Source organism: Mandrillus leucophaeus, unplaced genomic scaffold, assembly GCF_000951045.1.
Source record: "Mandrillus leucophaeus isolate KB7577 unplaced genomic scaffold, Mleu.le_1.0 Scaffold729, whole genome shotgun sequence".
Lineage (NCBI taxonomy): Eukaryota > Metazoa > Chordata > Mammalia > Primates > Cercopithecidae > Mandrillus > Mandrillus leucophaeus.
Window position 1 is genome coordinate 366,492 of NW_012107908.1, and position 25,584 is coordinate 392,075.

Below are 25,584 nucleotides of genomic sequence, written 5' to 3' on the forward strand. Positions count from 1 at the left end.
CTAATATTGTCACTGTCCTTTAAAATATCCAAGGGCACCCGTGTGTCTATAGAGTGAACTTCAGTTTCCTTATTTTAGCATTCAAGGACCTTCCTATTTTGGCTCCAGCCTACCACATTGCTTTATTTCACACCAGCCCCACATTCCATTCATATACTGTAACCACATTTTCTTGGGTACAAAGTCACTTACTGAAAAAAAGTTAAGCATATTTGGAAACCAAAATTCATTTTCTGTGAATGGGATATCAACATATAGCATTGGCAGGCATTGAAACAGACTATAGTCTATTTTTAAAATGACTTAGATGATAAAAACAACATATATATCATCACTAATCCAGTGGTCAATATTAGCATAATTCTGTAAGATTCCGTAAATGTTGCATCTATTGTAGATACAATGTTATGTATCTAACATAACATCTAACAGGTTAGATACATAACATTGTATGTAATATAATGAAACATGAAGTATGACCTGTCACTTGTGAGGTGTACTAGTTTGATATGTTTGACTTGAATCCACTGAGTCTTCAAATATAACTTTCTTGTTCAAGAAATACAAGGCTTATAGGAACAAGCTCAATGACTTCATGAGGAAGCAACCACTCAGATAAAAACATTTTGCACTTCAAGTGGCCTGATTTCTACAGTGAACAAGAATCTTTTAATTTTTTTTTAAGTGCCATAATTAAAAAGTCAAGGGATGTAACCAGATGGAATTTATGGTCCTGAATTGGATACTGATTTGGGAATACTGGTTGTAGAAAAATATAATTTGGTCAACAGAATATTTGATTGTAGTTAGGTATTGTATGAGAGGAAATTTTCCTGTAATATTACTCATTTAAGAAAGCCAACTGTAAAAATAACTTTAGGTTGACAGAAAATGTGAATGTGATCTAGGAATTAGGTGAGAAGAAAATGTACTGAAATAAGGTAGATATTTTTAATTGAAAAAGGAGATGACTAAAGTGATCTCATTTTGAAAAAAAAAATACACACACGCAGAAGGATATACTCTAAAATATTAACATTGGCGCTGGGAATGCCATGTTTTTTGTTTTTCATTAAAGCATAGAGACAGGGTCTCACTATGTTGCCCAGGCTGGTCTCCAACTCCTAGGCGCAAGCCATTCTCCCACCTCAGCCTCCGAAAGTGTTAAAATTACAGGCATGAGCCTGTAATTTAAAAAAATTTTTTTTAATGCAATGCTTTTTGAAAAAATTTTATTTTAGCTTGTCTGTATTCTCCAAGGCATGTTGTATTGATTGTGTATACAATTTTATTTAAAAATGTATGTTAAGATTTACATAAATATTTGGGGTGTACGTGAATCAAGAAATACATGAAAGTATGGGCACCAAAACGTTAAAAGTGGTTTTGTTGGGAGTTCAGGGGATTTTACTTTTTCCCTAATACTTTATTCTTTGAATATCTTGAAATGGATATTTTGTAACTATATAAGGAGAAAGGAAGCGAAACTCTTTTTCTGCAGGGGTACAGCCACTTCTGTTGTATTAGACAAATCACAGAGGGATTGCAACAGAACACAGCTTTTTCTTACTGTTTTTTCTCTGGTTGATCGGGATGCATTATCCACCAGAAAACACTGTAGATGACTCATTCACCAAGAAAAGAGCATATGCCAGTTGGAATAAAGAAAGGGGAAGAGTAAGGAAGAGGCTGTAGAATTATTTTATAAATTATCACGTCTTAAGAGCCAGGTGCGGTGGTACATGCCTACATACAGTCCCAGCTACTCAGGAAGCTGAGGTGGTAGGAGAGCTTGCGCCCAGGAGTTCGAGGGTGGAGTGTGATACGATCGTCTGTGAATAGCCACTGCACTGCAGCCTGGACAAGATAGGGTCTCTTTAAAAATAAGACTTAACTAGCACTTTAATAATCATTGTTTTTGTTCCCCACTACATTGTACATTCATTGAGGACAGGGACTTTAAACTTCATTATATTGCTGTTGCTGTGTTTCACCTTTGAATGATATTAAAATAAAAATCTCATCTTTGAGTCACAATCTGATATAACCTTGTGCATTTCTGTCCTCTTGTGTGCCTTAAATGCCTTTAGGCAGCTATGTTGTACCAGTGGTTTTAGCACTTGGCAGTTGGAAGTTTTGACTTCTAGACTGGATTCTGGTCTAGACTCATTTTATAAAGCTAAATTACTTTATAAAATGAAAAAAATCGTACCATTCTCACAGATTTGTGGTAAAGCTGAAATGAGATAGCCACATAAAGACCCATCACAGTCCCTGACACACCGTGCGTCCTCAATAAATGCCAAGTGAATTTTATTACGCTGTGAAGTACTGATTTTCAAACAGGACTTGCAGCACATGAAAGATGAGCAGGGGGATTCCTTGCTCAAGCACCAGTACTCTGAGGTTGTACCCTTTGTTCGGCTCAACAGGTACTACCCAGTCCGCTTCCATAGTCCCCAGTCCCGGCCGCCTGTCCAACTCCAGATATAGAGCGCAGCCAAGGTCCAGCTAACAGCCTGTGCACTTCGCGCAGGCGCACAGTCCTGAGGCGCGCTGAAAACCCAGGTGGGGCTCGGAAAGAGGAAGCTCCGCCTCGCTTCCCGGTATTGGGCCAATAGGGTCGCTCGTCGTGGTCGCGGACCTATGAGACGGGGCAGGGGGCGGGGCGGAGGGCGGAAGAAGTCGCTCTCACGTGAGTAAGGGGCTGGGGGGGCGGGGAAAGGGCGGCTTGGGAGGCCCAGGCGGTGGAGCCTCCGGGACGGCGAGCGGCGGGCGGCGGAGGAGGAGACGGCGGGTCGGGTAGGGCCGCGTTTCCCCTCCTCCTCCTCCCACTCTCCTACCTACCAACCCCAGGGGTATTTTCGACGGCCCCTGCGGAGAGCCAAGCCGTCTTCTCATCCCGCGGGGTCGGGCCAGTGGAGCTCCGCTCAGCTCCCTCGACGGGCCGAGTTCTGAGGGGAGCCGTGATTGGGGGGAGGGGGAGCTGCGACGGAGGGGAGAGGGCGCATGCGCAGGCTGGGCCGCTCTTGGGAGCCCCTGCCCAAACCGGTTCCCCCTGTCTGGGTGGGTGCCGGTCTTCTGAGTCTTGCGTATTTGGCCCTCCCTCTGGTCCCTCTGCAAAGCTGGTTTGTATCTTGACTTTAATGTTTTAGGCTTGGTCCTCTTTGGGAATCCAGCCGCTCCCCCCCGCCTCAGTTTCTCCCCATTGCCCACTAGGCCAGTATCTGTGTCTTAAGCTACCTTGGGCCTCAGGCTGTCCTGGGCTGCGCCTAAATTTCAAAGATTTGCTAGTTTTCACTGTCGCTTTGCCATCTCAGGTTGGTCTTTCTGTCTCATTTCCCCGTCTGCAATTAAAGTGTCCTTGGCATCCCAGTCTTCTCATCTTGAAGCAGCTACCCCAGTACTTCATCGCTGTGTCCTTTGATTATCCGCACCCTTAACGGTTTTACGTGTTGAACCAAAGAATAACGTCAAGACTTCATGAGTTCGCTGTCCATTGCCTGGTAGTACTTTGGTCTCCACTCTTCTACATCCAGACTGTTTATGATCTGCTCCTGCGTTTCACGTATCTGCATATCTTTGGTTACTCGAGAATTCTTTTTTGGAAACAAATGTCCTAGGAGACCGTGTTGAGTGATCATACTACTAGTGTTCCCGCTACTAGTGCTCCGTTAGCTTTAAATCATGTTCCAACTTGAATTTGAGGCCTTTTGACTTTCGTTGGCTTTTTATCAGGGGAAAAAAACCTGTTAGGGACAGGGTTTCACAATTCCTTTTATATTTCCGTTCACATGTATTTACAAACATGTGCCTGGAGTAGTAAGTACACAGTGAGTGAGTTTCCAGCTGTTTTTGTTTCGGAAGGGAAGAAAAAAACAATGGAAGGTGAATGGAATTGTGTTTGTAACGTTAAACTGATGTTTGAAAAGTAGTTGGGAAAAAAAGCTTAGGTAACAAGGATGGCTCATCCAACTTTTTTTTTAAACGAAGGACCTGTTGCCTTAGTTCAAGTTTGTATAAGGTGCTATTTAATATGTATTGAAGACTTAACTAGAGCTTACTTATAAAAACTGAAAATAGGGGCCGGGTGCGGTGGCTCACGCCTGTAATCCAGCATTTTGGGAGGCTGAGGCGGGCGGATCACCAGGTCAGGAGTTCGAGACCAGCCTGTCAAATATGGTGAAACCCCATCTCTACTAAAAATACAAAAATTAGACGGGCGTGGTGACGGGCGCCTGTAGTCCCAGCTAATTGGGAAGCTGAGGCAGGAGAATCGCTTGAACCCGGTAGGCAGAGGTTGCAGTGGGCCGAGATTGGCCACTGCACTCCAGCCTGGGCAACAGAGTGAGACTCGTCTCAAGCAAAACAAAACAAAATAGGGAAGAGAAGTCTTTATAAATCTTCCTTTGTAGACCACTTTGTATTAATAAAATTTTAATCCATGATTGATTTGTATATATTGGTAACATTTAAAATTCACATGTAACTTGAATTCAAGATAATAACTCAGATTCATAAAGTTGAAATATTAGTGGCATACAGTGATTCATGCTTGTAATCCCAACACTTTGGGAGTCTGAGGTGGGAGGACCACTTGAGAATTTCCAGACTGCAGTAAGCTATGATGGGTGTTACCTGGGTGACACAGCCAGTTCCCATTAAAAAAAAACAAAAACAAAAAACTGAGTTATAGGCATATTGCCAGTTCCCATTTAAAAAAAAAAAAACAAAACTGAGTTATAGTCATGTTGTGGTGCACTTTCTGTCTTTCTTTTTTTTTTTTTGAGATGGAGTTTTGCTCTTGTTGCCCAGGCTGGAGCAATCTTGGCTCATTGCAACCTCCGCCTCCCGGGTTCAAGCGATTCTTCTGACTCAGCCTGGGATTACAGGCTCCCGCCACCACGCCCAGCTAATTTTTTGTATTTTTAGTAGAGATGGGGTTTCATCGTGTTGGCCAGACTGGTCTTGAACTCCTGACCTCAGGTGATTCACCTGCCTCAGCCTCCCAAAGTGCAGGGATTACAGGCATGAGCCACCGCGCCCAGCCACTCTTACTTTTAATTGTTTCAGTGTTATAATTCAGTTTACAGTTAACGCATTGACATTAATAGGTATATATTTGTTTGGAAAGTTAACCTGTCAGCTGCGTGCATTTTGGTGTTTTTGGCATAGGATTTTGTTTGCAGTTTACAACTGGTGTAGTAATGTAGTGGGAACAGAGACACCTGTTTCCTACCTTTTCTGCTGCATATTGAGAGAATTGTGTTATGCACTTTATCTACATGAGGGGACATGGTTTTCCACACAATATATTAACTGAACTTTGTAGCCCAGCTTCTTTTAAATAAGTCTTTTTTTTATTCAGTATATTTCCAGCTAAAGGAAATCCTCCTTTGGAGGTCTCATTATTTCCCACTAGTTTTAACAAGGAGCCTTTGAATACAGGTTTCAGAAAATAGTTTAAATTGGTGCTACAGTTGAGTATCTTTGTAAAAACACTGGTGTGCTAAGGTTCTGACATAGACTGCCCATAATGTTATCTTTGTAATTTCAATATAATCAGATATCATTAGCCTTCTCAAGCATGTGGAATAAATGAATACAACACACTTTTTTTTTTTTTTTTTTTTTAAGAGATAGGGTCTTGTTCTCTTTCCCAGACTGCAGTGCAGTAATGCTGTCATAGCTCACCTCAACCTTGAACTTCTGGGCACTAGTGATCCTCCTGCTTCAGCCTCCCAAATAGCTAGGACTGCAGGCACCTGCCACCATACCCAGTTAATTTTGCTATTGTTTGTAGAGACTGGGTTTCACTATGTGGCCCAGGCTGTTATCAAACACCTGGCCTCAAGCAGTCCTCCCACCCTGGCCTCGCAAAGTGACAGTGTGACAACACTCTTAAGTAATCTTTTCTTTTTTTCTTTTTGAAACGGAGTCTCACTCTGTCGCCCAGGCTGGAGTGCGGTGGCGTGATCTCAGCTCACTGCAATCTCCCAGGCTAGAGTGCAGTGGCGCAATCTCAGCTCACTGCAACCTCTGCCTCCCAGGTTCAAGAGATTCTCGTGCCTCAGCTTCCCGAGTAGCTGGGACTATAGGTGCGCGCCACCACACCCAGATAATTTTTTTTTTATTTTTAGTAGAGATGGGTTTTCACTATGTTGGCCAGGCTGGTCTTGAACTCCTGACCTCAGGTAATCCACCTGCCTCGGCCTCCCAAAGTGCTGGAATTACAGGAGTGAGCCACCACGCCTGGCCTAAATAATCTTTCTTAGCGAGACGGTACTTCAGGGATCGTTCCTATAGTTTGTTAAATAATCTTTCTTGGAGATAGAACTCAAATATTTAAGAAGTGAATTTAATGTACATAAAGCAGAGTTTAGCATGACATTTTGGTGCTTTGTATGTAGTTGCCTTGTTTTACTGAGTTTCCATAGTTAGATCCCAGCAAAAAAAATTCAAGGCTCAGGACTTGATGCCCCTGGGTATACCTGAAAAAACACCATCTAAATATCACAGCTGTTGCTTTTTTTTTTTTTTTTTTTTTTTTTTTAGCGTAAACCGGTTATCTGGTCATCCCTACCACCCTAACCCCTCTCAGTTTTGTGTTGATCCTGAGATCATTATTGTTTAGAAACCTTGTAAATCAGAACAATATTGGATGGACATTTAAGCTTACATTGTAACCATTCACGTTGACCCTAATAGCCTTGTTTCTCTTCATGTGCAAAGACCAAATATGGAAGTGTGCAAGTGTTGAACACGTTAGTTTATAGAATTTGGCCTGGAAGTTTCCCTCCTCTTTCCAAATCAACCATAATATTCTGAAGTACTCAGTGAGAATTTTTTGAAGATTGTTTTCCATCAGACTTTACCACCTAAATCCCTTTTTCTGATCACTATACAGTAAAATAAAGCCCTAATCCTACTTTTAAGCTCCTGTCCGACATTAAATAGTATGTATTTGTCTGTTAAGTATGAGAAATATATCTTCTTAATTGTATACCTTTCCAAGAATTAATGCATAGTTGTTATGTATTTCCTGTTAAGGTTGTGTCAGCATTTGTGTTATAAACTACTACTTCTTGGGTTCTGTAAGTCTTTGTGGAAATAAATTTTTCTCTGTACCTAAATCTGGCATTTCTGAAGGTACATTAACAAATGAGTTTCTGTGGTAACTTTAACATAATGTTACTAAGTCAAACCTTAACAACAATTTGACTGTTTTAAAACTTTCTTCCGTTTTCCCTTATTTATACATTTTGGTAACTATAACAAACAACTTATGGTTTATAATTTTGTTTTCCATTTTCTGAGGATGATCTTATATCAGTTAAGGAAATAATATGCAGAATCCTTCTTTGGGAATATATTTTATTTTTTAAGACTAGTGAAGTGTAGTAATGAGAAGGGAGAAAAGAGTAGAACAAGGAGTTTGTTCTGTTACTGACTGAACAATTAAGATAACTCACTACCTTTGGACCAGCTTTGGGAATATATTTTAACTATCATCAAGGATAATAAGAGACAGCATACTGAAAGGCACAGAAAACATGTATCTTCTGCCAAACATTTATGGTTGCCTACATGTATTCCCCTGAAAATCAAACAGGTCATAGAAAACACAAATTATATTACTGCATTTATCTTAGACTTTGATCATCTATTGAATGATTTGCTTGCTTAGTGTTAAATTCATGTAGATTAAAGAGAAGTGAATAATACATTTTAAATCTGAATGTAAACAGATGCATATTCTAACTGGAATAGATTTTTTCTTTTTCTTTTTGTAAATAGCTTACTAAAATAGATTTTCTTTTTTTTTTTTTTGAGACGAAGTCTCACTCTGTCGCCCAGGCTGGAGTGCAGTGGCCGGATCTCAGCTCACTGCAAGCTCCGCCTCCCGCGTTTACGCCATTCTCCTGCCTCAGCCTCCCGAGTAGCTGGGACTACAGGCGCCTGCCACCTCGCCCGGCTAGTTTTTTGTATTTTTTAGTAGAGACGGGGTTTCACCGTGTTAGCCAGGGTGGTCTCGATCTCCTGACCTCGTGATCCGCCCGTCTCGGCCTCCCAAAGTGCTGGGATTACAGGCTTGAGCCACCGCGCCCGGCCAGATTTTCTTAATTGTAGATGAGAAAGAACTATATTGACAAACTTCCTAAAAAGAGGAAAAGTCTTTGGCTAACCCTGCATTGCTTAAAAATACTCATATTTTTACATTTATTAAATGCTAATGTAAATTATACTTTGAAATCTGTTCAGAAAAAGTAAAGAATGATTCTTAAAACCCATACTAGCAAGGTCGGGAATATAATCTGACCTTGTGAAGGAGTCGTACATTAACATTAAGCTAACTTTCCCTGTATTCCCAGGGAATCCAAACAACAATTTAAATATTTGGTTTCACAGATATTGTGTTGAAATGGCATTAAGCCAGCATATGTAGAGTTCTGGAAAAAATTAAACTGTGTTTCCTGATACATCCACAGGAACATGAGAAAACCATTGGCAAGATTTTATTTTTTCAAGTGTCAACATTATCGCACTCATAATTAACAGAGTTAAATGAATTGTTTTATGCACATTTCATCCCCACTTCTTACCTCTTGTACCTTTCCTTAGAAGTATGAAGTATCAAGATACAGTGGGGAGAGTATGAATTTTGGGGTGAGAAAGTCATGGATATCCCAAGTCTCTGAGAAAGAGAGATTAAGTAGCTTACCCTCAGAAACTCCATTTTAAAATATGGAGCTGCTTATGTCTACCTCATGGAACTGTAATGGAAAACACCTGATATTCACCCCTTTAAAGATCCTATAAAGTTATAATTATTTTGAAACTTACTTTTATTGAAGGGTAAATGTGGTATACATACAATGAAATATTCAGCCTTGAGGGAAATTCTGACACATGCTACAATATTAGTAAACCTTGAAGACATTGTACTAAATGAAATAAACCAGTTACAAAATGATAAATATTATGTAATTCCACTGCTTATATGCTGCACCTAGGGCAGTAAATTTCTTAGAGACAAAGTAGAATAGTGGTTTTTGGAGGAGGAGGAGAATAGGGAGTTAGTGTTAATGGGCACAGAGTTTCAGTTGGGGAGGAAAGGAAATGTTCTAACGATAGATGATGGTGATGGTTGCATGACAATGTAAATGTATTTATTGACACAGAATTGTACACTTCCGTAGCTAAGATGGTAATGTTTGTGTTATTACTTAAACACAATGCAAAAAGATTACAACTTACAGTGTTTTTAAAGTCTTATTTTGTTTTATAATTCCCTGTATTTGTTTAATTCATATGTCTTTTTCAGTTAATCTAGAACTAAAAGTGATTTAATAGTTTAAAGAAGTAAATTGTCACAGTTATGGTAGGCTCACATTTGCCTAAAAGTGAGTTTTAGATAAGCTAGTTTTTCTTGCCTTTAAGTGCAAGTAGGGACCCAAGATGATTGTTTTGATTCTTTTGGTTTTGGTTTTGGTTTTTTAATCTAACCTGAAATTAATCAGAAAGCTTAAATTATTACGATTCTCTTAGCCCACTAAAATAATTCAAAGAAATAACCCTAAAATTCAGAGTCAGAATGAAAACAAAGACATCTATTGTCTGGCAGTTAGTAGTGGTGGAAAGGAATTTATTTTTATAAAGAAGGGATGGTGTTCCATTGAGTTTTGTTAGATTTGTCCCACCCTTTCCAGGGATAGGCTGTGCGAAATTCTTGTGAAAACCAGTGCAGCGAAACAAAGTTCAGAGCCAGGAAAACACACACACACACACACACACACACACACACACACACACACACAAAAGCTGAGACTAACGCAATGTGATTTTTATAGCTTCTTTGTATCCTGCTTGTTTAATTTTAAAGAGCTACAAAGCCACAGGAATTGTCCTGCTACAGCATCTTTCAGACTTGATTCTTTTGCTACATCCTGTCTTTTTCTTTTTCTAAACAGAGAGTAAACTTACCAGATTTGTGTTTTAGAAGGGTACAACTGGGAACAGCATAGAGGATGGATTGGAATAGGGAGAGGATGGAGATAGCAACATCAGGAAGGAGAGAGATGCAATCCAGAAAAGGACAGAGACACCTAGATACCTAGATCAAGTTCCACAATTTTCTCTGTGGACTTAAGTGAGTTACTCAGCCTGCCCAAGCCTCAGTTTGTCTGTCATATGAAGTTAATACCCATCTGGCAAGGTTAGTGTGAAGATTAGTAATAATACATGTAAAACTTGTTTGTACCATGTTGGGCATATAATTGACACTCAAGAAGTAATAAGTATTGTTTTCTCTTTAGATTTAGCAAGGTGATTTAGTCATCTTGCTTAAGAGTCCCTATAGCTGTACCCATTTCTTCACTGGTTGAGCAAAAAAAATGATGGGGATTAGGAGGGAAGTGGTTAGTGTTTGGTCCAAAGGGAACCCAAGGTATATTTTTTGTGACTGTGTTGTTAACTGTTTTTTGGTCATGACAGTTGGGGATTTGATGAAGAGTCATTCAGGTACACTCAAGGTAGCTTTTTTTTTTTTAGCCTGTTCATTTTAGTCTTCATGTCCACATCCCTAATACATGCATGTAGAGTAGCATGTTTGTTTCTTTTCCTCATATTACTTAGACCCTACTAGTTAAACAGCGATGAAGTATATTCAACCAAATTTATTGAACACTGCCTGTAAGTAAGGATATGAAATTAATATGAGTAAAACATAAGACCCCCGTTCACAAGTAGTTCAGGGGGACTATTTGTGCCCATTATACTCCCAGCATTTGACATGGTGGTTTATACTCAGTAATTGCTTCTGGAATGAATGGATTGATCAATATCGTGGAGTGGAAAACAAGCGTTGGGCCAGGCACAGTGGCTCATGCCTGTAATCCAGCACTTTGGGAGGACGAGGCAGGTGGATTATTTGAGATCAGGAGTTCAAGACCAGCTTGATCAACATGGTGAAACCTCGTCTACTAAAAATACAAAAATTACAGCCAGCGCGGTGGCTCATGCCTGTAATCCCAGCACTTTGGGAGACCGAGGCGGGTGGATCCCCTGAAGTTAGGAGTTCAAGACCAGCCTGGCCCGACATAGTGAAACCCCATCTGTGCGAAAAATATAAAAATTAGCCAGGCGTGGTGGCGCGCGCCTGTAGTCCCAGCTACTTGGGAGCCGAGGCAGGAGAATCACTTGAACCCAGGAGGTGGAGGTTACAGCGAGCTGAGATCACACTATTGCACTCCAGCCTGGGCAACAAGAGCGAAACTCCATCTCAAAAACAATAACAACAAAACAAAAGCAAAAATTAGCTGGGCGTGGTGGTGTGTGCCTGTAATCCCAGCTATTCAGGAGACTGAGGCAGGAGAATCGCTTGAACCCTGGAGGCAGAGGTTACAGTGAGCCAAGATCATACCACTGCATCCAGCCTGGGTGACAAGGCAAGACTCTGTCTCAAAAAAAAAAGAAAAAAAGTGTTGATATTACTTTACTGTGTGGTAAATGCTGTAATTCTGTGATAGAACTAAAAAACAAAAAGCCTGAGGAGCCCTAGGAAAAAATAATGAACATTGCAGAAGGGAAAGGGGGAGGTTGAATACTTGATTGTATTATTAGGTTGCTGTTGGTGGAGAACGGCTGATTGGGGAAACAAAAACACATTCCCAGCTGAGCAAGCAGCATAGGAAAAGGCTTGAGAGCATTAAAATGCATGACGTATTTGTGTATATAGTATGGTGTGACAGAAGAAGATAAGACTAGAATGGAAATTGGCTCCAGATTTTGAAGAACTAAATAATATAAGGATTTAGGATTTTATTGTATTTTCAGTCAGAAGCAATAAATAGTTTTGAGGAAGGGGGAGGGATGGGATATATGATCAGATCTAAGTTTTAGAAATTAACTTTGGGGGCTAAATAATCAATAACTAGAGAGACTCTAGAATGAAAGATGTTTGTTATAGTGAGGTTGAAAGAGAATAAAATACAAGTCAATGACATGAGGGATGGTGAAGAAGGAATAGATTTGGGATATGTTTTAGAACTAAAATCCATTTTTCCAAGGGAGGGTAAGAAAAGGAGGAGTCAAGATTTGTTTTGGTTTGGTTTCTTGTGCTTTTTTTTCCTTTCTTTTTTCTTTTTTTTTGATGTTATTTTCAATCTGTGGCTGTTAACCAGGACTGAGAACCCAGGATAGAGAATCTAGGAAGAAGAATCTCCTGACACCTGGGGGTTAAATGGTTTAGTTTTGGATGCAAGGAATTGGTTTTGAGATGACCATAGGACACATATAGTAGAGCCCTGCTGTGTATTCATATAACACCCTTTACACACCTCTTATTATAACAAGCGCTATACTTACCTGTTTACTAGTCTGTTTTCCCTAGCACCGTAGGCCTGTCAAAGGTAAGGAGTATCTTTTATTCCTCACCATAACACTATACCTGGTGTCTGGCACATAGCAGATTCTTTGATACCGAATAGAAGAAAAAGAAAATATAACACAAATACCCATGTGAAATTCAAGAGAAAAGATAGTGCTAGAGTATTATCAGCATACAATAGAAAGCTGTACCCATGTTAGCTAATGAGATAGCCAGGGAAAAGAGGGACGATGATGTAATTTTAAAAACAGAAGAAAAGGAACCTAAATGAGAACTAAGAAAAGATAGAGGTAGGAAATGGATGCAAAAGGATAAGAGTTTCAGAATAAGAAAATGGCCAGCATTTTCATTTACTTCAGCAGGTGGAAGTAAGATAAGAACTGAAATAGTTATTTGGGTTGTGAAATTTTGTAGTGTTGATGGTTTTTAAGAGGTTCAGTGAAAGTGAGAAGTAAGGGGGTGGTATTTTTGAGAGGGGCTCAATAGAACAGTGGGGAGTTCCATTGAAGTGGTAGAGGTGGAGGCATTAATACTACTATTTCAAGAAGAAAATCTCAAGAAAACCAAAGAAATAAAGGTTAACCAAGCTTTGGACGAGGCACTAGCACATTTTGTCTCTAGTGTGTCAGGTTCAATTATTAGTACCACCCATACCTCTTATTAAGCTAGGTAGGTCACTTACTGGGAGGTGGTTTTGCCTCTGCTAATTGCACATTAGCAAACCCATGCCACTGCCTGTCACTGTTTGTTACTTCTCAGATGTTAGTTAACTAGACACAATATAAATATCTGATAGTACTCTGTCTCAAAAGAAAAAGTTCAAGTTTTTAAAAAAGTAAACACTGATTTTTGAAGAACTGACTGCTTTTGAAGGACTCTTAAAAGAGGTTTTATCATGGCCAGTTCTTTCCATTTCACTCCATTAACCACAGTGCTTAAGAGGAGATTGAGAATGAATGTGAATTTTTTTTTTTGTTTTTGAGACAGGGTCTCACTCAGTCACTTAGGCTGGAGTGCAGTGGCTCCATCATAGTTCGCTGCAGCCTAGAACCCCTGGGCTCAAGCAGTCCTCTGGCTCAGCCTCCCAAGTAGCTGGCACTACAGGCACACACCACCTCACTTGACTAATTTTTAAATATCTTATTTTAGAGATGGGATCTAACTATATTGCCCAGGCTGGTCTTGAAATCCTAGTCTCAAGCGACCCTCCCACCTCAGCCTCCCAAGTTTTTGGGATAACAGACATGAGCCACTGCTCCTGGCTAAATGTGAATCTTTATTTAGCAATGTTGAGATGTATTTTATACTGGGGTACATAATTGAGCATAAAATTGGCACTTACAGCACAGAGCAGGCAAAAAGTCCATAGAGTTTTCGTATACAATACTAATTTACAATAAAAATCTCTAGTGATCTTTAATGTCTCTGTAAGAATAAAAGTAGTGAGAGTAGATATAATGAAAATAAAGCATAATTGAACTTTTAGGTGTGATGGAGGCGGCTGTATAAGTGTACATAATTGTCTATCACCTTAAGTGACTTGACTTTTTTGAAAGAGAGGTAAGTCTGGGTACAGTGGCTTATGCCTGTGATACCAGCACTTTGGATGGCTGAGAATTTTTTTTTTTTTTTTTTTTTGAGACAGAGTCTCGCTCTGTCACCCAGGCTAGAGTGCAGTGGCCGGATGTCGGCTCACTGCAAGCTCTGCCTCCCGGGTTCACGCCATTCTCCTGCCTCAGCCTCCCGAGTAGCTGGGACTACAGGCGCCCGCCACCTCGCCCGGCTAGTTTTTTGTATTTTTTAGTAGAGACGGGGTTTCGTGTTAGCCAGGATGGTCTCGATCTCCTGACCTCGTGATCCACCCGTCTCGGCCTCCCAAAGTGCTGGGATTACAGGCTTGAGCCACCGCGCCTGGCCAGGAATTTTTTTTTAAATCTTATTATTATTATTATTATTATTATTATTTTGAGACAGTCTCACTCTGTTGCCCAGGCTGGAGTGCAGCTCACTGCAAGCTCCGCCTCCCGAGTTCATGCAATTCTCCTGCCTCAGCCTCCCAAGTAGCTGGGACTACAGGCGCCTGCCACCATACTTGGCTAATTTTTTCTTTTTTTGTAGAGACAGGGTTTCACCATGTTAGCCAGGATGGTCTCGATTTCCTGACCTCGTGATCTGCCCGCCTCAGCCTCCCAGAGTGCTGGGATTACAGGTGTGAGCCACTGCGCCCAGCTGAGAAATTTTTAAAAAAGATTAGCTAGGTGTGGTGGCACACACTTGTGGTCCTAGCTACTCAGGAGGCGGAGGTAGGAGGATCGAGGCTGCAGTGAGCTATGATCACACTACCACATTCCAGCCTGGGCGACACAGCAAGAACCTGTCTCAAAAATACAAGCATCCCTGAACTTGCATCCACCAACCTGTGCTGTTGGTAATTGGACTTGTTACAAGGATCTGGGCTCGTCACTTCTATAAAAGAAGAAGACAAACTGAATGCCTACGTACCAGATACCAGGCAATATGTATCTTATTTCAAATGGGATAATAATCCTTATTCTATCTATCTTATAGAATTGTTAGGATGATAAAATGAGATAAAAATGTGTACATTTTGTTCCTTTCTGTGATATATAAAGGATTTTTATTCAAAGTGCTATTTTGCTTTTATTTAGATATTAACAACTTAGAATGTGAAATTAGGAAATTAATTAATTTTTTTCCTCAGTAATGTGTTTCCCAACTAACAACCAAATTAATTCATACAGGCACTATAGACATAAGCCAAGAAGTAGAGATAGTATGAAGTATTTTAATTTGGATTACTTAAATCAGTTAATAACTTAAATTTTTTTGAATTTGAAGTTAGTTTTTGAAAAGCTATAACTATTGGGTGCTTATAATGTTTTTTGTGTATTGTTAAATGTTTTATGTATAGTCCTTAGTAATTTGTACACTAGCTCTATGAGATCGATCGTATAACATCACCTCTATGGAAACTGAGGCTTGGTGTGACAGGCTCATACTATTAGTAGTAGAACCAGTATTTTTGTTTTTTTTTTTGAGACGGAGTCTTGCTCTGTTGCCAGGCTGGAGTGGAGTGGCACGATCTTGGCTCACTGCAAGCTCCGCCTCCCGAGTTCAGGCAATTCTCCTTACTCAGCCTCCCGAGTAGCTGGGACTATAGGCGTGTGCCACCATGCCCAGCTAAGTTTTATATTTTTAGTACAGACGGGGTTTCACTATGTTGGCCAGGATGGTCTCAATCTCTTGACCTCGTGATCCACCCGCCTCGGCCTCCCAAAGTGCTGGGGTTACAGGCATGAGCCACTGTGCCCGCCCAGAACCAGTATTTTAACTTCGGTTTTTCTTGACTCATAATTGTAGGTTTTTCTTAACTCATAATTGTGTGCTTCAGCATCACAAATACGACCTCTGTTCTTTTTGTCAATTTATAAAAGGTGGGCTTACTTTCTCCTTGGGTGGCTTTTGCTCTTTTCCATCTTTATTTGCTATTTATCCTACTTCTTTAACAAATAGTTGAGCACCTGCTATGTGCCAGGCATTATTACAGGTGCCAGGGATCCAACACTTAATCAGACACAAAAATCCCTGCCCTTATGAACCTTAGGTTCTAGTTTACAATATACTTAAATTACTAAAATACATGTCAAGCGGTTATAGGTGCTATGGAGAAGTGAAGTGGCAGTGCAGGGTGTTGGAGGGAGGAATTTTGATACTTTATTATCAATGGGAATTAGAATTAAAGTTTGAAGGATGAAGAATGAGAGTAGGGGACTTCTTATGGTAACTGATGTGAGTAGGGATTAAAAAGAAACCCCTTATGATCTTGAGACAGAAGTTGTGAATCTCTAGAATTTGCCAGAAGTGCAGCAAGTTCTGGGGTACTTCTTCATTATGGAGGCCAGGGAATGGGTGGTTTTATCTAAGTTTGTGGAGCTGATGGACTGCTCCCTCTTCACTTCTGTCCATGGAGGCCAGAGAAAAGGAATCTTATTGTATAATTTTTCCTGTACTACTTAGTGTTTTGATAAACCTCATTCCTGCTGAGTGATTCAGTTACTTTCAGTTGCCAAAACAAATAATAAAGTATTTTATAAAGTGTATTTTCCTATCACCTTCTCAAGGAAAGTAGGTGGAACTTTGAGCTTGCCAAATCTCAGTTCCTTAGTGTAATTACCAAAGTACATTGCTTTTGAGTCCAGAGTAGTGGTATACAAAGTTGTTAGTGTCTCTGAGACCAGAGCTTTAGACCACTTTCCCAGGCCCTCTGCCATCCAACTGTTAATCACATTATAAAAGATGGATAAAAGACTTAATTGATTGAGCATGAAAACTTAAAGTACAAATTTTGAAAAAAAGATAAAGACTCCTTTACCCAATACTGAGTGTTTTGGGACAAGACCCAAATTTGTGGCATTAGAAAGGCTTCATAATCTAATGGAAAGAGTATAGCCTTTGGAGTCAGATAACTGGGTTTAATTTTTGACTTTGACTCTAACCACATTACATTGAACAAGTTACACCATCTCTCTAAGACTTAATTTCCTCATTTGTGAAATAGAGATGTGACAAATTAAAAGGCACCATTAAGAAACAACATAATAGATACTGTAGAAAAGTCAAATGTAAAATGCTGTAGGAACAGATATAAGGGAAACAGTTCATTTGATTCTGGGTGGGAATGGGCAAGTGGACTGAGAAGACTACTAAAAGAGGGAGATTTTACATCATGAGTGATGAGTTGGAGTTGATTAAGTACAGAAGTGAGGAAACCACTTCAGGAAGAGAATCCTGTAAGGGCAAATATCTAAAGGAATAAAGTATATATCCTTAGCTAAGGTCTAAGTTAGTCCCTCTCCCAACATGTTCCCATAATTTTCTTTACCCTAAATCAGTACTTATTAAGTACGATTTGCCTCTGCTCTCTACTAAAGTATAAACTTTGGGGCAAGGATCTATTTTCTTTTGTTTACCGTAGCTTGCTCTTTATACATTAACCACTCAATAAGTATTCATTGAATGAATTAAGTAAAACATTTTTCTTTGAATTTTTCATAAGTACAATTTGAAATGTTTTTGAATGCCGTGCTATGTATTTAGATTTGGTCTTATGAAATGCAGATGTGTAATAGCTGTTAAGCAGGGGAATTAGTTTAAATAAAAGGCAACAGAGAGTCCAGGGTTCTAGCCTTAGCTGTGCCATTAACTGGTTAAATGACCTTTTCTCGGGGTTGCCATTTCTTTATCTAACAGTATTGATTTGTAAGGTTTTTTTTTTCCTTCTTTTTACCTTGCCATCAATTTGATTTTAGATTTCTAAGTTTTCTTCCAGCTATAGTACTCAGGGATTGTGTAGTTTCTCTTGCCAGGTGTTTATATGTGGACCTTTTAGGGGAAAATTGTGTTTGACATATGGTGTATGCTCCATAAATATATAGTCAATGATCAAAAATCCAAAGCATAAATAAGGACTTCCCAGTCAGAAAATTAAACAGATTTTTAGAACCTTACATCTCTGGGGTACTAGATGAACATGGAGCCACAGCTGCTTTTGTTAGTTAAATCTCTGAGTGTAACGTTATATTGTTTTGTTGATGTTTTGACAACCAAATGAAACATTGCCACAAAGTTTGCAGAACTAGGTTTAAAAATGATAGTGAGTTTAAGTTTTATTCCAAGAGTCAATAAATAATTGAATGAATTTTCTTAAGTGGCACTTCTTTATACTTTTTGCTAGGAATTTTTGGTATAAAACTCTTATTTGGGTAATGTTCATATTGAGCTGAGTTCTAAGAAACTGGTGTGGGAAGATGCAGTTTTTAATGAACTTCTCATTTCTTGCTTTGTAAGGTATTTCCCAGCTCTAGAATTTATGCTAAAATTTAACTGCCTTGAATTTTTTTCTGTTGGGCGTAAATGTGAAATTTGGCCTTTTAAAACCATGTTAGTATTTTAAACTTATGTATCAATAATTCTAGGAAAACCTTATTGTACCCTCACAATAACTAAGTGCTTTCTTTTTCATTTACATTTACAACTTTAAAAATTAAAGGGTAGAAAACAGAAGGCTAGACTGGGCGCGGTGGCTCATGCCTGTAATCTCAGCTTTTTGGGAGGCTGAGGCGGGCGGATCATGAGGTCAGGAGATCGAGACCATCCTGGCTAACACGTTGAAACCCCGTCTCTACTAAAAATACCAAAAAAAATTAGCTGGGCATGGTGGCGGGTGCCTGTAGTCCCAGCTACTCAGGAGGCTGAGACAAGAGAATGGCATGAACCTGGGAGGCGGAGCTTGCAATGAGTTGAGATCGCACCGCTGCATTCCAGCCTGGGTGACAAAGCAAGACTCCGTCTCAAAAAAAAAAAAAAAAAAGAAAACAGAAGGCTAATACTTATATCTTTTTGGAGGCTAAGACTTGAATTGCAACTTAGCCCAAAGAAATCACTGTAAGTAGTTAGGGTTATCCTGAAGGGAATATGTTTTATTTATTTTTTTGAAGTCGGAAATATCTCTGCCTTGAATAGCATGAAATTCCTTTTTATCTGGAATAAAAAAAAAAAAAACCAAAAAAACCCTAAGCTATAAGTAGTGAAAGTCTTAGAAAAGTATTTTTGAAGCATTTAAAAAGAATGCAGTATGTGTTGTGTAAGAAGTAGAGTGTAATTGAATATCTGGCAGACATTCTATCTGAGTATCTTTATGGTTTTTGTTTTCCAGGCATTAAAAAATATTTAATCATTCATGTGTTGAGACTCATTCTTGAGTTATGGATGACAAGGCTTCTGTTGGAAAAATCAGTGTCTCTTCAGACTCAGTATCTACTCTTAATAGTGAAGATTTTGTCTTGGTTTCCAGGCAAGGAGATGAGACACCATCTACAAATAATGGAAGTGATGATGAGAAAACAGGACTCAAGGTAAAACTTCGTAACCTAAGTTTGTTTTGCTTAGCATTTCTAAGCCCATTGCAAAATTTGGCCTTAACAGAAAATGGATATGGGAGGAAAGTGAGAACATGGAAGTAATATACTGCTTTTTCTTTAATGTTAAAGAATTTTATTTGAACTTAGTGAGAAGTTTATATTTGATTAAAGATTTTCACTCTAATTAGCTTTTCCTAAATTTTTCAGTACCCCTAAATGTCAAAACTAGTGGTTATAGTATAAATATTTGTCATTTTAATATTGTTTTCACTTTTCCGTTGAACTACAAGTATTTGTTTTGTTTGGTCCTGGTTTACCTAATGTAAGGGCACTGGCAGGTCAAAGATGCTATTTACGAAAATCCGTTTTAGGATTATTGAAACAACTTTAAATACCTGGCCATTTTTGTTTATAATTCCTCAGCCACTGTTACTTCTTTTCCAATGCCCTATTGTTGTTCTACTCTTTATTGATATAAATAAAAACAGATTATCTGTTAAAGTTGTCATTTACACTATAAGTAGCTTTAAAAATGTATTAACTCCTGTTAACATCTTTTCATGCAACAGATGTTTACTCAGTGGTGACTATGTGCCAATTATTGTTCTAAATACTGGAGGTATAGTGGTGAACAATACAGGCAAAGCTCCCTGCCTTTCTAGAGCTTTAATTCTAATGGGGGAAATAGGCTGTAAGCAAATAAGAAAATAAATATATCAAGTAAATTTTGGTGCTGTGAAGAATAACAAAACAGGATATGTGGATAAAGAGTGAACAACATTATGATTGTTCCTTGACTTTTAAAAATTTTTGTCAAAATGAGAACACTTGGACACAGGGTGGGGAACATCATACACCTGGACCTGTCATGGGGTAGAGGGAAGGGGGAGGGATAGCATTAGGAGAAATACCTAATGTAAATGATGAGTTAATGGGTGCAGCACACCAACATGGCACATGTATACATATGTAACAAACCTGCACGTCGTGAATATGTACCCTAGAACCTAAGGTATAATAAAAAAAATTTTGTCAAAATTTTGAAAACTTACCAGGTGTTGTGGCTCACACCTGTAATTTGGGAGGCCTTGGCAAGCGGATCACTTGAGCCCAGGAGTTGGAGACCAGTCTGGGGAACATGGCAAAACCCCATTTCTACAAAAGTTTAAAAAATTAACCAGGCGTAGTGGCACATACCTTTGGTCCCCACTACTCAGGAGGCTTAAGTGGGAGGATCGATTGAGGCCAGGAGGTGGAGGCTGCAGTGAACCATGATCATACCACTGCACTTCAGCCTGGGTGACAGAGTGAGATCCTGTCTCAAAAAAGAAAACAACCCTTACTCTTACTCATAAATGTATAGAGGAATAAATAAAAAAACAGTAAAACTTAAAAAAATTAATAAGAGTGAATGACAGGTGCTGTTTTAGAGAAGGTCTTGAGATGACATTTGAGGTGAGGCCCAAATGAAGTGAGGAAGAAGGCCATGGAAAAATCTGGGAAAGGAGCTTTCCAGTGGGAGCGGCAAACAGACCATGAGGAGAACCACCCTTGCTAGGACGGGGGTTAGAGCAGAGTGAACAAAGTAAAAAGCAGTAAAGGATGAGATCCATTAGTGGGCATGGGCTGGATTGTGTAGAACCCTGTGGAGCTTAGTAGGAAGTGTGGGGCTTTGTTAAAAAAAAAAAAAAAAAAAAAAAGAGTGGAAATGTTGGAAAGTTTTGAATGGAATCATGATCTAATTTATATTTTTAAAAGCTCACTGGTTAAGAGGGACTTGTAGGATGACAGCATGTTCTTTCTACTCCCCAGCAGAACTGGTGACAATTACGAAAATAAAACATTTAAGATCTCTGACAGTATTTTAAAGGAAATACAGCAAATGAAAAAACATTTATTCAAGAAAATTTACTAAAATTTGGTCAGAGCAGCAAGAACCTGTTATTGGTAACAAGACCTGCCCTTTCTTTACCCTATCCCAGCTGAGACAGTTGGTAACTCCTCTCCATATTGGTGCAGTGAAGAAGACAAGAATCCCTGTCCCCCCACCGACTCCCATTCTGGGCTATCTTCCAGAGCAGGAGCAAGATATCAGTATTTCTCATCCTGCTTCCCCATGCCTGTTTCTGGCCAAGTGTGACTTAGAGTTGGGGGCCTCGTTTTTCTGCCCAGCTCCTTGCTCTCGGGACAGAGGCTTTACTTTGGGCAGAGCAACTAACCCTGGGGTGTCAGTGAGACAGTGTGTTATTGTCTCTACTTCCAGCTCCAAAGCCATGTCTCAGAGATTTTACCTACAGGGAAAAGTTGGCCTTAAAGCAGCCTTCTTAAAGGAATGGGCTTCATTCACGACAGAGTGTAGAAAAGTTTAAGCCTAAGGTTACTCTAAAAAAAATAGTGGAGGTTGTGGTGAAAGGTAATTGGGGAAGATTGGTAGGTTGATTGGACATTTAGACTTGACTATAGACATCCTAGTTTGCCTGAGGAAACTAGGGAAAAACAGCTGGGAGGAGATCACCAAGGAACTTTCACTTGACCTCTGGAACTTTCACTTCAAAGTTACCCAAGTTTGATTGACTTAGACTATGGAGCAGTTTATACCGTAGTGCATTGTTGAAATCATTACAGCAGTCAGACAGCAATTAGTGTGATTTAACAAGCTAGATGTGGTCAGAGAAGCCAAGAGTCAGCGAGAGCCCTGCCCAAACCACTCTCATCCCAAGGTTACAGTGAGCAATCTCAAGTCTGAGCTCCCTGAGGAGCAACACCAGAGGCTTAACACTGGGGGTAGGACAATGGAATCTGCAAAAATCAACTAGCCAGTCACCCAATAAAGAAGCATAAACAATAACAAATCTTGCAGTGGGGAGGCCAGTACTCAGCATTGGTACTGTATATTATCTCAAGTATCTAGTTTCTATCCAAAAATTGTAAGACATTCAGAGAAACAAGAAAATGGGACCCAGACATCCCATTAAAAAAGCAAGCAGCAGTTACTACCTGTGAGCGTGACTGGTTGGATTTAGCACAGAGCTTTCAAGGTAGCCATTATTAATATATTCAGCAAACTAAAGGAAATCATGGTTAAAGAAATTAAGGCGTGATGATAGTTTCACATGAAATAGAGAATATTAATAAAGAGAAATCATTTTAAAAAGAACCAAATGGAAATTCTGGAAAGGAAAATCACAGTAACTGAAATGAAAAACTCACTTGTGGGGCACAACAGTACATTTCAACAGGCAAAAGAAAGAGTTAATGAACTTGACGATAGATTAGTAGAAATTACTCAAAGAACATGAAGAAAAACAATGTAGAAAAAAACAGGCTCAGAATAATATGGGAAGCTGTTAAGTGTGCCAACATGCTTGTAATAGGAGTATCAAAAGGAGAGGAGAAAGAGAAATGACTAGAAAAAAATTTTAAGTAATAATATCCAAAAATATCCCAAATTTATTTAAAAACAATAATTTATACAAAATACAAAAAACAATAATTATATAATATATGTGAAGTTCAGTGAACTCCACATGGAATAGATGCAAAGAGATTCACAAAAAGAAATATCTTGGTAAAAATGCTAAAAACCAAAGACAAGGAAAAAATCTTTAGAGCAGCAAGAGATAAGTGACTCATCAACTTACAAGGGAACTTTCCCATAAGATTTGTAGCTAACTTCTCAGCAAAAAAATGGAGGCAAGAAGCCAGTGGGACAACATATTCAAAGCACTTAAACCAAAAAACTGTTAACCAACAATTCTATGTCCAGCCAAGCTATTATTCAAAACTGAAAGTTCTTTGAAGTAAAGTGTTCTGAGGTAAAAACTCAGAGAATTTGCTGCTGGCAGACCCACCTTATAAGAAACACTAAAGGAAATTCTTCAGGCTGAAAGCAAGTTACTCCAAATGATGCTTTTAATCCACATGAAAAATCAAAGAGCACCAGTAAAAATAATTATGTAGTAATGACACTATAAATGCATATTTTCTCCCTCTTTTGTGTTGTGTATATATCATGCATATCTATATAGGCACTTAACAGCTATAAATTTCCCTAAGAACTGTTGAAGCTGTATCCTACAAATTTCTCTAAGAACTGTTGAAACTATCCCAGTAAAATCTGCATTTTACTGCAGTACTATATACTATGTATATAATATATTGTTGGGCCTATGAGATGTGGAAATGTAATATAGTTGCCAGTAATAGGAAAAAGGAGATAAGATAGGGACAGATCTGTGTTTCGGCTAGGAAATAACTCCATATAGTAACTCAAATTCATAAGAATAAATGAAGAAAACCAAAAATAATAAACAAGAAGGTTAATATAAGAAAACTGTAAATATACATTGGTTTTTCTCTCAACTTCTTTTAAGGTATACATAAAATTATATAAAGTAATAATTGTGACAGATTATTGTTGGACCTCTAACAGTTATTTATAGATATAGTGCATATAGCAATACCACAAAAGGCAGGGGGAAGGGATTAGAGCTATGTGTGAATAATGTTTCTATTTCTCAGTGGAATTGAGTGAGTATAAATCAGATGCTCATTCTGATAAGATATACATTGTTTCAAGTCCAACAGAGCTTAAAGATTAAAAAAAAAAAGCGGGGGATAGTCCCAGCACTTTGGGAGAGTGAGGTGGGTGGATTGCTTGAGCCCAGGAGTTTAAGACCAACCTGGGCCACATGGTGAAACCCCATCTCTACAAAAACAAACAAACAAGCAAACAAAAAAACCCCCACAAATTAGCCAGGCATTGTGGTGTGTGCCTGTAGTCAGAAGGGGATTTGGGAGGCTGAGGTGGGAGAATTGCCTAAGTCCAGGAGGTTGAGGCTCTGGTGACCCATGATCACACCACTGCATTCTAGCCCAAGTGACAGAGTGAGACCCTCTCTAAAAAAATAATAATAAAAATAGTACATTGTAAGTTCCTAGAGGAACTACCAAGGATACAAGTGAAAACATACATGGAAAAAAATCATTAAAGAAATGTAAATGCTACATTAGAAAACATTTACTAAGTCCAAGAGAAAGCAATAATAGAGGCACAAGAAAGACAATACACACTAAAAAATTATGAAGTTGGCAGTCCTGAATCCAGCTGTATCAATAATAAATGTGAATAAATTAAGCAATGTAATCAAAAGGGCAGATACTGTTAGATTGGATAAAAATATATGATCCAACTGTATGCTGTCTACAAGATATACTTTAGGTTTAGAGATACAAATATATTTAAAAGGATGGAAAAATATAGTGCAAACTGCAATTGTAAGAAAGCTGGATTGGCTGTTCTGATTTTAGACAAAATAGACTTTAAAACAAAAAACTTTACTAGTGATAATATATGAGTAATGACATTTTGTAATGAGAAGGATCAGTCCATCACAAACATTTAACAATTACATATCTAATAACCAAGCACCAAAATGCATGAAGCAAAAACTGACAGAAATAAAGAGAAAATGGACAATTCAAGAATAATTGTTAGCCAGGTGTGGTGGCTCATGTCTGTAATCCCAGCAATTTCAGAGGCTGAGGTGGGTGGACGCTTGAGCTCAGGAGTTCGAGACCAGCCCGGGCAACATAGCAAGACCCCGTCTCATTTAAAAAAAAAAAAATGCTGAAGATTATAATACACTGCTTTCAATACTGAAGGGGACAACTAGGCCAACCAATAAGGCGGTAGAAGCCTTGGATGACACTGTTGACCAAGTAGAGCTAACAGATCTCTATAGAACACTCACCCCAACAATAGCAGAACATTCATTCTATTCTTTTCAAGTGTACCCAAAGTATTAATCCAACCATAAGGGCAGGAGACTATAAATCAATAACAGAAGTAAAACTGAAAATTCACTAATGTGGGGAAAGGAAACAACATACTTCTAAATAAGTCAAAGAAAAAATCAAAAAGGAAATTAGAAAATACTGAAATGAATGAAAATGCGGAAACAATATACTAAGACTTATGGGATACAGCTTAAACAGTTCTTAGGGAAATTTATAGCTGTTACAGTTCTCAGGGAAATTTATAGCTGTTAAGTGCCTATATTAAGAAAGAAGAAAGACCTAAACTTAATATCCTAACCTTCCACCTTAAGACCCTGGTAGAAAGGTACACTAAACCTAAAACAATCAGAAGGAAAGAAAATAACAGAAATTAATTAAACAGAATAGAAAAGCAATAGAGAAAAATCAGTGGAACCAGAAATTGATTCTTTGAAAATACCAACAAAATTGACAAAG

General features: G+C 38.8%; 1 protein-coding gene and 1 long non-coding RNA gene across 2 annotated transcripts in view; both read left to right on the forward strand.

Moving 5' to 3' along the window:
• LOC105528672 overlaps window positions 1-2,036 on the forward strand; it is a 19,232-nt gene extending 17,196 nt beyond the window's left edge. Inside the window, exons 2-3 of the long non-coding RNA XR_001004392.1 lie at window positions 117-1,109; window positions 1,803-2,036. This is a non-coding gene — a long non-coding RNA (uncharacterized LOC105528672). The remainder of the gene's footprint in view (window positions 1-116; window positions 1,110-1,802) is intronic.
• Window positions 2,037-2,734: 698 nt separating this feature from the next.
• The window catches only part of RABGAP1 (RAB GTPase activating protein 1), a 167,171-nt gene continuing 144,321 nt past the window's right edge, over window positions 2,735-25,584 (forward strand). The window contains exons 1-2 of the mRNA XM_011965496.1: window positions 2,735-2,802; window positions 19,263-19,323. The gene's annotated coding sequence lies outside the window, so the exon portion shown is untranslated. The remainder of the gene's footprint in view (window positions 2,803-19,262; window positions 19,324-25,584) is intronic.